Source organism: Lepidothrix coronata, unplaced genomic scaffold, assembly GCF_001604755.1.
Source record: "Lepidothrix coronata isolate B3197 unplaced genomic scaffold, Lepidothrix_coronata-1.0 Scaffold97, whole genome shotgun sequence".
NCBI classification, from domain to species: domain Eukaryota; kingdom Metazoa; phylum Chordata; class Aves; order Passeriformes; family Pipridae; genus Lepidothrix; species Lepidothrix coronata.
In genome coordinates this window covers 1,441,371-1,455,891 of record NW_016690277.1, presented here as the reverse complement: position 1 = coordinate 1,455,891, position 14,521 = coordinate 1,441,371, and the positions used below count along the sequence as shown (strand labels likewise).

The following is a 14,521-nucleotide window of genomic DNA, read 5'->3' as shown; positions in this document are numbered from 1 at the left end:
ATTATTTTCCCTCTACTTTTCAGGCTGCCTTCCTCCATCTCAGGCATATGTTTGATCTGAACTTGCTCCTTGAAGTATAATGCAGGCTTCTGTTTTTTAAGTTACATCTGTAATGCTGAATGGAACATTACCCTCCTTGTTTGACCTCCCACATGCGATACACAATCCATTAAATCTCATGTAATATTTAAGAATTTAATACATTCTTTGCATAACATAACAGTAATAATACTGACAAAGCACTGCTCCAAGCAAAACTGCTTATACAAACAGCTGATCTGTGAGCAGTGGAACTAATGAAGCTCTGTTTCCTATAGATTTGTCCCATATATTAACTGGCCCTTTCCCCCCCTGCTGCTTCTCTGCAGTATCTGACTGGCACTGCTGGGGCTGATGAGGGCAAGGGTGTGGGGGGCTGAGTGTGGGTGCTGAGCACCCTGCTCTGCTCCTTACTTTGGGGAGAGGTTTAATTGCATCATCAGTTACTTTTGTAATCACTGACACAATCAGCAGGCCAAGTTAGCTACAAATCCTTGGAAGACTTGGTGGCCGTTGGTACTAGTTTGTGGTAGTTTATGAGAACAGAGAACTTTCCATTTTATGAGATTATATGGTGCAGTGATACAGGGTGATAAGGCTGAATTTTTTTATATTTTGTCAAGGTTAATGTTTAGTGGATGTTTTCAGTCATTGATTAACCAACACATCTTAATGAACTGTGATATCATGTACAGATCCTTCAGTGTCTGTGCTAAGCCTTTTAATCTGTATTACTATATGCTTTTAATTTTCAATTGACTTATACTAATAGCTTCTAAAGGGTTATCCTTAGTACTGGATTTGACAACTGGTGGAAGATTTATGTGTTAAAATAATACAGTGTCTTATCATTTAGTGAGATTCTTACTGACACTGTTGTGAACAACTTTGATTACATGGAAAGAATTTCATGTGGCATGTTTTTTCAAAAGAGTTTAAGAATTATTGAATTAAAATATCTGACTGAAAATTCTGAGATGAGAAAAACTTTTACCTACTTTGATTTCTGCTTGTGTGATTTCACAGCTTCATAATGCTAGATTGGGATTCAAATTAAATAACTAACATGACTGTTGATTAGTTTCCCATTTAAATCATGGCAATCGAGCATGTGAAGGTTAGTCCATTTAGGCTGTTAGTAACTTTAAAATATAACATTGGCAATCATTCAGGCTTTTAGGATTTTACTGAATGAAACTCTAAAGAAACAGCAGTAAAAGACTTGGTTTGTCTGATTGGTCTTTATAATTTGTATTTAATCCACAGATGTATCCAAATAGGGCTCCCCCCTCCCCAAGTGCCTACCAGGTGCTGCTTCCTCTGCCCATGTACTTCAAACTTGAGACAGCTCCACTGTTTGTAATGAGAATTGTGTAATTTCCTTTGTGGCCTTTATCTCCCTATATATATTATTTTCTTGTTACTGTGGTTTCTGGAAATAAATTGGATGACAATTGTTTTGAAAACCTAATCTATATACAAACAAGTTTTTCGGTGTTTAAATGGTGCAATGAATAGTTTAGCCATGAACTACCTCAGAGCTCATTAAAGTGCTCAGCATTATTATTGAGGTTAATCCCATTGCAGTCCAGGGTATGTGTATTGCTAATTCAGTGGGAGGAGAAGGGTAGAACTCTTGCTTTACCAGAAAAAGGCTTGTTTTCTGATGTTGGAATTTTGTTGTCCTTTTATTTTTCCAGCTAAAAATTCTGTATTTGCATGTAGAGTTTACTTAATTCTTTATGTCTCTTCTAATGTGGAATAATGCTTGGCCTTATGTACAGTCACACTCAAATGTTACTTATTTTTGTAAGCATTGATACTTTTGCCCTGACCCTCATGCATATGCATTCTCATAGTTTAAGACCATGTAGCAAGAAACTTGTATTTCCCACATACAGCACATCCTTCAGTTTGCAGGCAGTGATCCGAATGAAGCATTTTCTCAGTTCTTTTTATTCCCAGCAGTGTCTGGCTGGCCCGATGTTTTATTTATAGCACCTTGTCCAGATGCTGCCCTGTGTCTGTTGTCATGTGGGCACTGTCAAGACACTTCCCATCCTGCTGTCTGGCCCCTGGCACAGTCTGAACTCTTCTGTCAGGTAGCAGTTCACAGCTCACAGGCAAAGCACTGAGACACGGGAAGATTAAGGCAGAAAAATAATTCCCTCGGTGTTGTAGTGACTGTGCATATTTGAGACATCATGACTTTTTCCCCCTCCTCACAAGAAAATTTCATGTAGACAGTAGATGGGGTGGATGTTTTATCTGTTTTCCATGAGACCAAGGCAAAGGAACTTGAGTAGAACTACGTGTCAAATCAAACCAAGAGCAGAATTAGATTTTGGGTCTTTCTACCTCCGGTTGTGTGCTTGTCCACCTGCCTCTGGGTTGTGTATCCCAGCCACAGCACTTTACTGTTGGCAGCTTTGGGGTATGACTGATGCTTTGGATTTCAGTTGTCAGCTTCTGTGCCAGAGGAGTCTGAACATCAGATTTGAAGTTCTGGGAAGAGGAAAATGCCATGTGACTCCTAGAGAATTTATGGCAGAGATAAAAGGTAAAAAGGTCAGGTCAAATGAGTGCAAGTTGCTAGAAACTAGGAATAAATTGTGAATTTATATGGATGTACATGAAAATGCATTCTTAGTGAAACATTATGTCAGATGTCAGTCTTGTAAGATTTGTTATCTTGGTCTACAAAGCAGAAAGCAATGGGTCAAAGTGGTTAATATAATTCATTTGATACCACACTGATGGTGGTGTCTTGGTGAAAAGCTAAATCTGTGGTTAAACGGTTGTTTTCTAGTCCAACTTCAAGGTGTAACAAACTTAGCTGTTGCTTTTTGTCTTTTACCAAAGGCCTTCTCCTTTCACTTTATTAAAACACAGCCTTTAATTTGTTTTCAAATGTTATTTATGCTGTATGGTAGTTTTCGTATTAAGGCGTAGCAGATAGTGTCAAAATAATGGATGCTTTGCTTTTACCTTGGCTTTTGAAACTTCCTGGTACAATTTTGTCAACTTCATGATATTTTGTTTGTTCTTATCCTCTCCCCTCTCTGTTTTCTTGGCATGTTTTTCACAATGTGTTTTCCGATACCTTCTTATTAACCTTTTTTGATATTTAATGCGCTGTTGTTGGGAATTGAGGAAGTGTTTCATCCAAAATCACTGCACAACTTCCTTCCCACGCTGCTGCCAGACATGCTGCAGACTAGCTACTTAATTTGCACTGGCAAAATTTCAAAGTGAAGGTCAGCTGGCCAGGTTATCCCCCTGCGGGGCTTCTGTATCCCTTCCTTTTAAATGCCATTTTTCTTCTGTCTGTTCTACGTTTTCCCCTTATTTGTCCATTGGGAGGAAAATGGCTCCAGCAAAGCTGAATGGTGTGAATCCTTCCTTGCTCAAAGTTGTAACTCTCACAGTTTAGCATGTACCATGAGAACAGTTTCAAGGCAGTTGAGACTATTTATGTAGGATTTTTTAATATGTTGTCAGAGAAAAGTAAATCTGGCAGAAAATGAGCATTATAAAGTCGGGTCAGAAAAGCACAGGAGAAAGTGGGAACATTTGACTTTGGAATGGGGAACCAGATCACAGTGCCAGAAAGGCATGTGAAATATAGAGTCACAGAAGAATAATAAAAAATGAATATGCAGCAGCTGAGATCTGTTCTGATTATGTGGTAGCTACACTGGATGTTACGTGTTGCTGAGCTCCACTGCTGATGTAATTTAGTTGATATAATATGAGCACAGCTTCAGAGCACTCAAGTTTGGTCAAATTCGGTTGTGTTTGCTTAAATTACTAACAACCTGGGAGGGTGTGAGTGCATTTAAAGGCACCCAGGTCATCTGCTTCCCTGTAGGCAGAGCCCCTGTAGTGATTCCCAGCATTGGAGAGTTTTACTGAGTTCCAAACTGCCATAAAATTAATTTTTAAAAAAGTTCCAAGAAAGCTCTTTTGAAGAACAAATTGCATAATGAAGTTGTTTCTGGATTGCCCTTATTAATATTATTCATATATGGTTATATGTTTGATAAAGACAAATACTGAGCAGCATTTTCCTCTTTGAAGGGTACAGCCATACAAAGTGCACTTCACCATTGCCTTCTTGAACTGGTTGTGGGTTATTGGGTCATCAGGGGAAGTGTGAATGCCCCAAATTCTTCAGGGTTAGGCTGAGAACTTGGTGAATTGAACAGTGTAAATTCCAAAATAACAAATTACCCCACTTGTTGAAGTTGCAAGTTTCTTTGAATCTTAAAACCAGCAGCAGTGTTGTCCTGTGAGGGCTGAAGCTGTTAACTAGGTGATGCACATTTAGGGTTTGATATCCCTTCTCATTATTGCAGCCTGGCGAGGGGAGAAGACCCTGGGCCCGCGGTGGGTTTGTCTGAGGGATATCAAACACAACCAGAGTATTACAGGGGCATTATGAGAAGATTTGGATGAACTTGGAGTACTGATCTCATGAGATCCCTGGCTTCATAGTAACATCATTATTTTCAGTCCTGAAACAAAGGGAGTTTCTCTTCATTGTAAGCTTATCTCGACCTTATTAGCTGGACTAATAGTAAAGGAAGGGGAAAGATCCAGATCTTTAGTCCTTACACAATTGGAAGAAAAAAATGTCAGAATCCCATTTATAGTGTCATGTAGTTCCCATATTTGCCATTTCATAAAAAACCAACCAACCAAAAATCTCCAGGCTCTTGGATTTCTGTACCTTTTGCAAGTGTTGGACGGTTGTTATGTTTTATCACTTGCTTAGCTCTATCACTGCACGAGAAGTTGTAGAATTTCTTTACAAAACACACTATTGAATTTAAGCTCTTTCTTTCTAGGCTTAGTAGTATCTTTTTTCTTCAGTCTTCAAAAAAATCAAAAACTCATTAACTTTTCTTTTCCAAAATTGAAAAGATGAAATATTTAATCAGAAATCCGGTATTTGGGTCATCAGTCCTGCTCAAACCCCTAACTGCTGCTGGTTTTGTGTAATAGAGCAGGAGAGGCCTTCAATATTTTTTGTATTTAGAAACTTTGTGAAGTCCTTTTTCTGTATCTTTTTATGTGCAGAGAGCTGGCTCGTGTCCTCCTCCTTATGGGGGAACCAGGCAGATCCAACCTCCAGCAGCTTCACTCTCCCATGCCAGGTGCTCAGGGCAAGGCAGTCCTTGGCTTCCTGTCTGTGGCAGCAGCCTTTCTTGCTGACCTCGGTGATGGGTTTAGTTTTCTCTTGAATGAGTTTAAATCAGGTTGACATGCTGTGAAGTTGAAATCAAACATACGAATTCTTTGCTGGGCAGAAGCTCATCCAAAGAATGTGTGTGGTTTAGTTTGTGCTTTCCCACTGTACTTACAACCCAGGAAATGGGTTCTTAAATGTAAAAACCTGGTTCTGCTCATCTGATTTTTAAAGTCTCACAGTTGTTTTCTTTTCCCACCGTCTTTTTCTGGGGAAAAGAGGAAAATCTGGTGTGGTGAGAACAGCTTTTTTTTTTTTTCTTTTTTTTTGCTATACGTTAATTTTGTCTGAACCAGCGGCAGGAAGACTATAATCTGTATCATCTGTACCTTTACTTAGGTTCCTACAGCAGTGAAAGATTACCTATATGAAGAAGAAAACGGCGTGGAAACGCCAAATTCAGTTCCCCTTCCTGATAGGAAAGGACTTGGTGAAACCAAATCGTCAGTAATTCCCCATTTAGGACATTAGCAGGAAGGCTGAAATAGGCATTTTGGGGTACAAGGAAGGAAAGCTTCTCTATTAAAAGTAGATTACAGCCTGTCAAGTTAAATAGCAATGTGGTAATTACTTTGTTTGGTTCTATTTGGAATTCCTTTTGTTAGATTGAGGCTGCAGTTAACACACTGGAGCAGCCATTGTTCTCTCCTGCATTCCTTTGCTCTTTCAGCGTCCCTGTGAGTGGGGAAACAGCTTATTTGCATCTCTTTGAAAAGAAGTTATTTGAGCTAGCTTAAATTTTGGTTGATGTTTTTAATTTATCCGAACGAGATACTTCCTGTATCTGTGCGCACATTAGTAATGCCAAGAAAAATGTAAACAGGCGCTGCTTCTGCTCATCAGTATGGTGATCACGAAACGGGGATGGATTCAGCTTTTAGGTAGGTACGCACCGTTTCATTATAATTAGGTGATGACTCATGCAGATGTCACCAAGACAAGAGCTGTAAATGAGTTTTTCAGGACTTCTTAATGTGTTTACTTTGTGTGGCGTTTCTAAAGACACTCGGTTATACCTGCCCGGGCAAAGGGTGCCCAGGCTGCAGGAAGACCTCGACTGGTGGAATTCTGCAGGAGTCCTCCAGAGAATGTTCATAATGGCTCTCATTTGGTTTTGAACTTTTGTTCCTGAGCTTTTTGGTTTTTTACGAGGTAGATCTGTTCATTATGTGGTAAATCATTGTTTAATCTGCACAGAATAAGATACTCTATATGATCCTAAAATAAACAGCAAATGCATTAACTTCTAAAACCTTTTTTTTTACAACTAGTAACTATGACAGGGAGTCTTCAACCAGTCCTTGTTGTTCATGGCTTCAAATGAGGTGCTGATGGGATAGGTACAGTTCTGGAGAACACGTTTGGATTAGCAGGGTCGATGGCAGAGTTGCAAAATGATCCTCCTTCAGTAGATTTGGAAAAAAAATGTGGGTTTTTTCAGTCAGTAATAATCTTTTCATTGACCTGGCTCTGTCACCTGTAGAATTGTTTCCTAAACAGATGCTAGCTGACACTGGAAGGGTGTCACAGTGTACTGAGCAAGTCTGATGTTTGGGAGCCACGTTTTGCCCTGGTGTGTTAATCTGTGACAAAGTAGTTGCCATTTATTTGATGAAATTATCGTGGAACTTCAACAGCAACTTGATGGTATTTGACTTGTTTTGGAATTAAATGACCGTTTGGAAGGGCATTTCCATTGGTATTTTAGGGACAAGACACATTATTGCCTCTTAATAGCAAAAGAAAGTTTAATTGGCTACTGGACAGTGTTTTGCTTGAACATTGCTTGAGTTTTCACTTTTGATTTTTCTTCCTTGGTTACTTTCAAAGAGACTGGGTTGAAAGAAAGGAGTAAGGATTACACTCTAAGTGTATTTTAACAACACATCTATGTTATGTGTGAAACTTCTGTTAACTTCAGGAAAGATATATTAAATTGTCTAGACACTCTGCTCTTAGTTCAAATTTTAGGTTCTCTTCTCCAGCTCCCCAATAATGGAAATAAAATGAAATACCAACTTATTTTTAGTTACTGGATTTAAGAATGGGATTTCAGCTGTAATAGGAACTGCAGCTAGCTGTGCTGTATCCATCCTGGACTAGGAGATTTGAGAAGGAAGCTTTGCCAGCTGGAATGTGCGGCAGTGTTATCTGCATGTGTGTTGTAACAGATGTTGAGCAGAGACTACTTGTCAAAGGTACCTTGTAGTAACTTTTAAAGATGCTCGTTTGTTTCAGTACATTTTTCTTGCATCACTAATTTTTTCCATAAAGTCAACCACAAACTGCATTATTGGGGATTCCAGCTGAAACTTGTGGTGAATAGGAAATAGATTAAACACAGGTTTTCCCTTTTCTCTGGTTGCCAGCAGTGATGTCAGTAGTTTTAATGATCCTTACCTCAGCTTGCTGCCGACCTCACACTCTCTGTTAAAACCCTTGTCTTCTGCACTGTTTTGTGTGTTGTTAAGGAAATGCTGATGGCTGTAGGTATCCAACCCATTACTTCATTTCCAAATAAGGTTCTTCCGCTTCGAAACGTACTGTAATAGTTCACTGGGGAGAGAGGAGATTCAGATTGTTTTGTCAGAAATTTAAGAAATACTCTTTTTAAGTCCAGCAAAGAGCATTTGTATGCTGAAACTGAAGATGAGGCTTTTGACTATGCATTAGGTGCAAATAAGTATTCCCTGGATATACTCAACCTTATGGGCTGAGTGTATTTCCAATGACCTTGGAGGAGCAGCCTTGCTCTCGGAATGGCTGTTTTCTATACATCTTTGTTCATGCAGACAGAACAGGCGCTGCTGTACTGTAATAGCAGCAAGGGTTGTCATTCTCAGTTACATAATTCGTGTTTTATGGAAAGAGATTGGTCGGAGGAATTGGGTATGAAAACAGATAATTGCAATCAGTAATTAATTTCAAGTCGTCCATAGCAAAGTGTATCGGTGTTTTTTAACTTGACAAAATTAGAAGAAAACAAAAGCTACCGAATCATTTTTAGGAAAGGGTGACAGACAGATTTTTGTGTTGCACTGCTGAAGATCCTGGTGTGTAAGTACAAGCTTGAAGCTGCTCCGTGCCCTGTGCCCTGTCATACCTGCAGCTGACATTTGTATGAAGTGCAGCCTGCACCAGGTCATGTCCTACATGATTCTGGCTCTTCTTCCTGTCTCAAACTCTCAGATATGTCAGCCTGCTGTGTTTTTTCACTCTTTTTACACATGTACAGGACTTCAGTATATGAGTGCTTGGGTTTCTGTAACTGTGGGTTTCTTCAATATTATTTTCTTAGTGAATTCCTCTAGAAAGTGTTTAGTTTTTCCAATAGACTTGTTATTCTCCTTCTTCCTTTGCTCTTCTGACTTAGGAATCCAAGAATAAATGCCTGATAGTAGCAGTTGTGACAACTTCTTGGGCATATTGGTGGAATTGGTGAGGAATTGGATAGGACAGGCCATTTTATCAGTACATGATGTATTTGAGTTTAGATGACCTGAATACTAGTGAAGAGGTGTAGTACTTGGCCCTGATACTGCAAATTATGTATTATTTATGTACTTAAAATCTCTTAGAATAAAGTCTAGCGATGTAGGAAAGCTGTTACTTGCTCTCCTTCCACTTGCCCTGTCAGTGCAGGGCAGGTTGGACTGTGGGTCCCTGCTGGTGGGCACCCAGCTGTTCCTCTGGCCCTGCTGGATGGGAGCTGGGTGTGGAACACCCACCTTGGATATGCAGCACGCAAATCACACTCCTCTGTTTAAATGAAGCCATTTTTCCTTTGTTGCTTGTCTTTATTAATAAAGTATGGTATTACTGGCTAATTTTAGGTCAAATGTAGTTGAAAGCTGTAAAGCTGTGTGAAGCTGTATAGAGAGATTTGGGTAGGAACATTCCAGTAGATCGCAATGTGAGTGCAGAAGAAAGTTGAAAGTAAATAAGAGATCTGTGAGATAATTCTCCAGGGAGTTTTCACAGCATACCACACATCATTTGCAGGGATAGGCTTTCCTTTCACTTGAAGGACCACACAAAGTAAATTCTGTTTCTTGTGCAATTAGAGAATATAGGACGGGAGGTCTTTTCAGTTTTTTTACTTCAACGTGTCTATGGGAAGCCTTTATTTGCTGAGGAAAATGCAGTGTTTACTATCCTTTCAGGGGCATAGTTAATATCAAATATAGAAATAGACACACTTTTATGTAAAAATCTAAGTCTTACTTCAGCAGATTTGAGGCGAAGCTCCTGAAATGTAAATGGTGGTAGTCCTCTAACCCCAGTTAGAACAAAAATGATATTCATTTCACTGGTGTTCTGTTCAGTCCCCAGCGGGTCTGCTGTGTGTGACTGGTGCGGAGAGGAGGCCGGGGCTGAGGGTGGTGGATGGTGGCAGCGACAGGAGGAGGGTGCTGTCTGTGTGGCCAGCCATGGCTGTGGGAGCAGGGGAGGCAGCCCTGGTGCCCCAGTGTGCCACCTCAGCCCCACGTTCCCCGGCAGGGACACTGCTCCTCACTGGGGCCGGTGGATCTGCCGAGGCACTGCCGGCAGGACACGGGCCCGATCGGCAGCGAGCGGAGCTGGGCTCCACGTGTGATCAGAGCTCTGGGAGTGATAACCTGCCTCGCTGAAAAGCAGAGTCGAGAGGACTTACTGACAGAGACAGTTGCACTGTGTTCTAGATCAAGGAGGCTGGAGCCAGGAGATGAGGACTGGTAGGACAGGCTCAAAGGCAGCTTCTGGCATTCATTCCTCAGAAAACCTGTGCTATGTATTATTAGGGTTGCAGGACCTTGTTACTTACCCAGCCTTCTCAGAGAGAAGCTGGACGTAGATAAATTTATGGACTTAAGCAGGATTTTCTGGATACAATTTTTTTTATAGCTTGTGTGTCAATAGGGAATGGTAACACTGCACCCAGAATGCGCCATTCCTTGGTCATCCTTCTCGTGCAAACCGTGGTGTTTGCAGCTGGCCAGGAAACCCTCTTGTAGGGCCTGACATCTAATGAACCTTTCTTGTAGCCGGTAAAAATCCCAACAGCAAGCTGGTGTGTTGAGCTTTTCTTCCCCTTGTCACAGAAGCTTGTCAGAGTTAAACAGTATGGACACTTAAATTGTTTCTGCTTAGGTGAATCTCTTGCAAGTTTTAAATGTGTTTCTGACTGCTTTGAATTTTATTGCCAACATCTGTTTTAAATGCTTTTGGGATTCACATGCTGGAGTACAGTTCAACTGTATGTATGCCATAATTTTTCAAGGTACTAACACTTTCAGTTTAGATGATAACTCTTTTAAAGAAAAAAAAAAGGAAGTATGAGGAGAGAAATAATTGCAAAAAAGCTTTTAAAATCCCCATGATGCTAATTTTCTTTCTCTTTCAATTTCAGAACGATGACCTACACAACCTCAACAAATCCTTCTTTTAAACTCATGGGTATCAAGACTATAAATGTTTCATGCTATCACAACTAGGACCTCACCTCCTCCTCCTCCTCTTCCTCTGTAAATGGGTACGATGCATCCAGTTCAGTTTGTTTACTTTACACAAACCTCAGGAGTTAGTTGACTGAGCTGCACATCCTGTGTTGTGCCAAGCAGAAGCACTGTGACACCTGGACAACGAGTCTCTCTTACTTCATCCTCTACCATAAGGACTTAGCTGGCCACATGAACTGATGTGCCCACCACTGTGTCATGGTGAGAATGGGTATTTTACTAGCACATTTACACAACTTCATTTGCTGCTGAAAACCTGTATGACAAATCATCATTGTAAATTATTACATACAAAACTTAATGTTGGTTGAAGAGTATTAAATATTTAACATAGTTTTTGATTTATACATGTACTTTTTTAATTAAAATGTAACTTTTCCTACAGCACATCTTTTTTGATGTGGAACTGAGGTATACTATATTCTGTTGTAAACAGAGTGGGAAACCTGCTTAAAACAAGGCTTCTAAGAATAGAGTAGGGTACTATTCTTGTTTTAAGATTGTAATTCAGAAAATAATATAATATGAGTCATTGGTCCCTGGGCCTTGATTGTACAGTCATATTTACTGATACTATCAGTTGTAAGATAACCCTGATGTTGAGTTGAATTCTTTCCAAAAGAAAAATAATTTTGTACTCCTTGTAAAATAATAGTCTGTATTAACTACAATGAAGACAAACGTTACTGTACATGGTATTTACAAGTGTCGACTCGAATTCATCAATTGCACAGGAACCAACAAAAAATCAGAAAAAGGAAATCAAAGTCTTCCATTGTATATATTGTAAAGAAGAAAAAGAAAAAAAACAACCAACAGAAAACCACAAAACAAAATGAAAACAAAAAAAGGGTGAACTTTTCAAATTGACTCTTTCCCTGGAATGAAAATGTGGGTGTTTGTAAATTCTGGAAATCTCTTTCTATATGTAATAAACTAGATACTGTTTTATCTGCTGTAGTAGTTTTTGGGTTTTTTTTGTTTTCTTGGTAAGCTGTCTCAACTCAAATTGTCCCTTCAGGTTTCTGTGTGTCATTGAGAACATCTGTGGACCTCCATAGCTTAAGAATGAAGTCAAGTGTAATTAGGTGTAGTAAGGAGTATGCTTCCTTGCATTATTTCACTAAAGCCCTTGTTTCAGTTCTCTGGAGAATCTTCAGGATACAGCCCTCCTTCCACTGAAGTTAGTGGAAGAGCTCACAGCAAGTGAAATCACTTGGAAGCCATAGCAAGACTTCAGCAGAAAATCTAAAAAGAATGGCTCAGCTGATTGTCTGGAAATCAGTGCAAGAGGAAGGATGAGGAAGAATTCTTCTGTGACTCTCCTTTGCACCACTCTGGTTTTATGCAGATAGAAATTCTTTTGTACATTGCACTTGCAGAGTCTTAATTCTTTTGGGGACTGGAAAAGTACTGAGATCATGGATTTTCAAGTAAAATGTTGTTGAAGTGATAATTGAACTTGAAGCCGTGTCAGGTCCCTGTTGGTCCCTCCTGCTTCTGCGAAGCAACTCCATGGACCAGTGCACATTCAACAGAATTGTTGTTATCAGGAACAGGCAGGCATTCACAGCACCAGCTCTCCCTGCAGGAAGGCTGTCAGACCCTCAAAGAGGGAGTTTCTTCCCGCTGAGATGTTTATGATGTCTGTGGTTAATGCAGTGTCCACTTCTGGCTGCAGTATAGACCGAGGGGCCATTGCACAGCTGCTTTTCACCTCTCCTTTGGCTGGAGGCAAACCATTCCCCTGGATCTGCTGGTGTTATTGCACCTATAAAACCACTTCGACCCTGTCAAGTCAGAATATTCACTTAAGAAAGGACTTGCAGCTTAAGAATACTTGAATCATTGCAGATCACTGGGAGCAGCTGCAGGAGGAGTGGTGCTGGCAGTGTGAGGATGTTGCTGCATGAGGAGGCTGCAGCCTGAGAGGGACCTGCACCTGCCCAAGTGCTGCCTTGGGAAATCTTGGCCCTTGCTGAGAGAACAGTCTCCTCCCAAAGAGGCTGATACCCAGCAGGAGCAGACAAGAGACTTTGCTTCTTTTTTATGAAGGAGGGGGCAGTTTGATCTGGAGTAACTCACCTGTTACTCTTGATGAGCATTGATGTGGATTTTTTCAAAGAACCATTAATATCTAAGAAGGCAGCACTTGCTTTAAAAAGAAAGCCACATGCATCAGACCAGTATTTAAATTTGTAATTTACCCATTTTATCTTGAGCCTTCTTTTTTTGTTCCTTTCTTTTTTTTCAAGTGGGGTTTAGTTGCAATGGAAGCGTGTGTGTTCAGAAGTAAAAACATTAAAACAACTCATCTCCAACCTCTTTGCCCACAGTCTTCTCCAGCTTAATGAATTAAATTAAATGTTCACTGTGTTGATTTGGTTGCTAAATATTAGCTTGTGTTAAAGTGCCTTGAATAGAAAATTATTTAATGTCCATTGTGCTTTGCATTGTTCCAGGTAATTTGCAGACTGGCAATTACTGAAATCACAAGTTTGGAGGTGCTGGAAGCTCCTGTTAAGTTTTAAAAGGCAGTATTTAATCCTGGTAGGAGTATTTCACAATGATACATCTATGAGCAAATTTTGTTCATAAAACAGGAATTCTGAAAAATTGTATGCATTCACAGTGGTCATTAGGAAAGGGAATGGTAGGGGGAGGATAGTGCTGATGTGACGGGTTTCCATTCATGTTAATAGTAACACACAGCCAGAGAAGCAGCTTAAAGATGTTAAAGATGTTTATACTAATTGTTATTTTTTCCTAAGTAAAGTTAAACATGCCTGTTCAGCAAATGTTTTGAAAAGATTTTTGAAGCAAAATGCATTCATAACCAAACCTGAAACTCTTGGTTATTGCATAGATTTTTATTCTTATAAATTAAAAACTTTATTAAACAGACCATTATGAACCAAACCCTTTTTAGTGAAAGCATAAATGCCTCAAAAATACAGTACTATACTATCTTATCCTTTTATGAAGTCTTTTGTGCTGTCTGCCACAGAACAGATTGTCATTTCTTTAAGTTTGAAAATGAGCACATGGGATCAGTCCTAGATCAGCTGGTATCAGGTGCTGATAAAACTCAGATGCTTAGGAGTTTATTTTGCATTTGTGTTTTTTTTCAAATGGGAGTTTCTGGTTGTTATTTGGCTCTGGGTGTTTCTGGCTCTGTTACTGGGATAGCTTCAGTTTTCAATAACTCTGTACTGAATGCATTTATTAGTGCTATTGGTTGAAAATGAATGGGGTTGGAAAAACCATTTGAACCTGTCTCTAGGAGAACAAGGAACATTTACACACTTGGGGTTTTGCAAGGATTGCTGTGTTCAAATTCAGTTTGATTCTGAGTTGATGTGTATGTTGTGGAACTCTAAATAAATCTTTGTCCTTCTAGTCTTTGCTATTAACCTCTTTACTTAGTATTTAAAAATGTCATATGTCTTCCCTAGTGTTGTTTTGGGTTTTTTTCCAGCAAAAGTACAAATTCAGAGAGAAAAAAAAGGAAACTCAGGCCACATTTATAAGCTTATTCTAGTGCTGTAGCCTTACTTTCTGCATATTTAAGAACTAAGCACCGTGTCCATCTTGCTACCAGCTGACTTTCAGCTGGAGCTGTTTTCATGCCCCTGTTGCACTCAGGGGCCGGGTAATGAGCAGACTGTGCTTGAAAGGGTCCCACCAGCGTGTGCTGTATTTCAGGCACAGAGCTCCGTGGCCATGGGTGGAT

The 14,521-nt window shown here is 39.8% G+C and overlaps 1 protein-coding gene across 1 annotated transcript in view; it reads left to right on the top strand.

The window, feature by feature from the left end:
• Positions 1-14,183, top strand: part of IRS1 (insulin receptor substrate 1) — a 53,048-nt gene extending 38,865 nt beyond the window's left edge. Inside the window, exon 2 of the mRNA XM_017822351.1 lies at positions 10,680-14,183. The gene's annotated coding sequence lies outside the window, so the exon portion shown is untranslated. The remainder of the gene's footprint in view (positions 1-10,679) is intronic.
• The last annotated feature ends 338 nt before the right edge of the window (positions 14,184-14,521 follow it).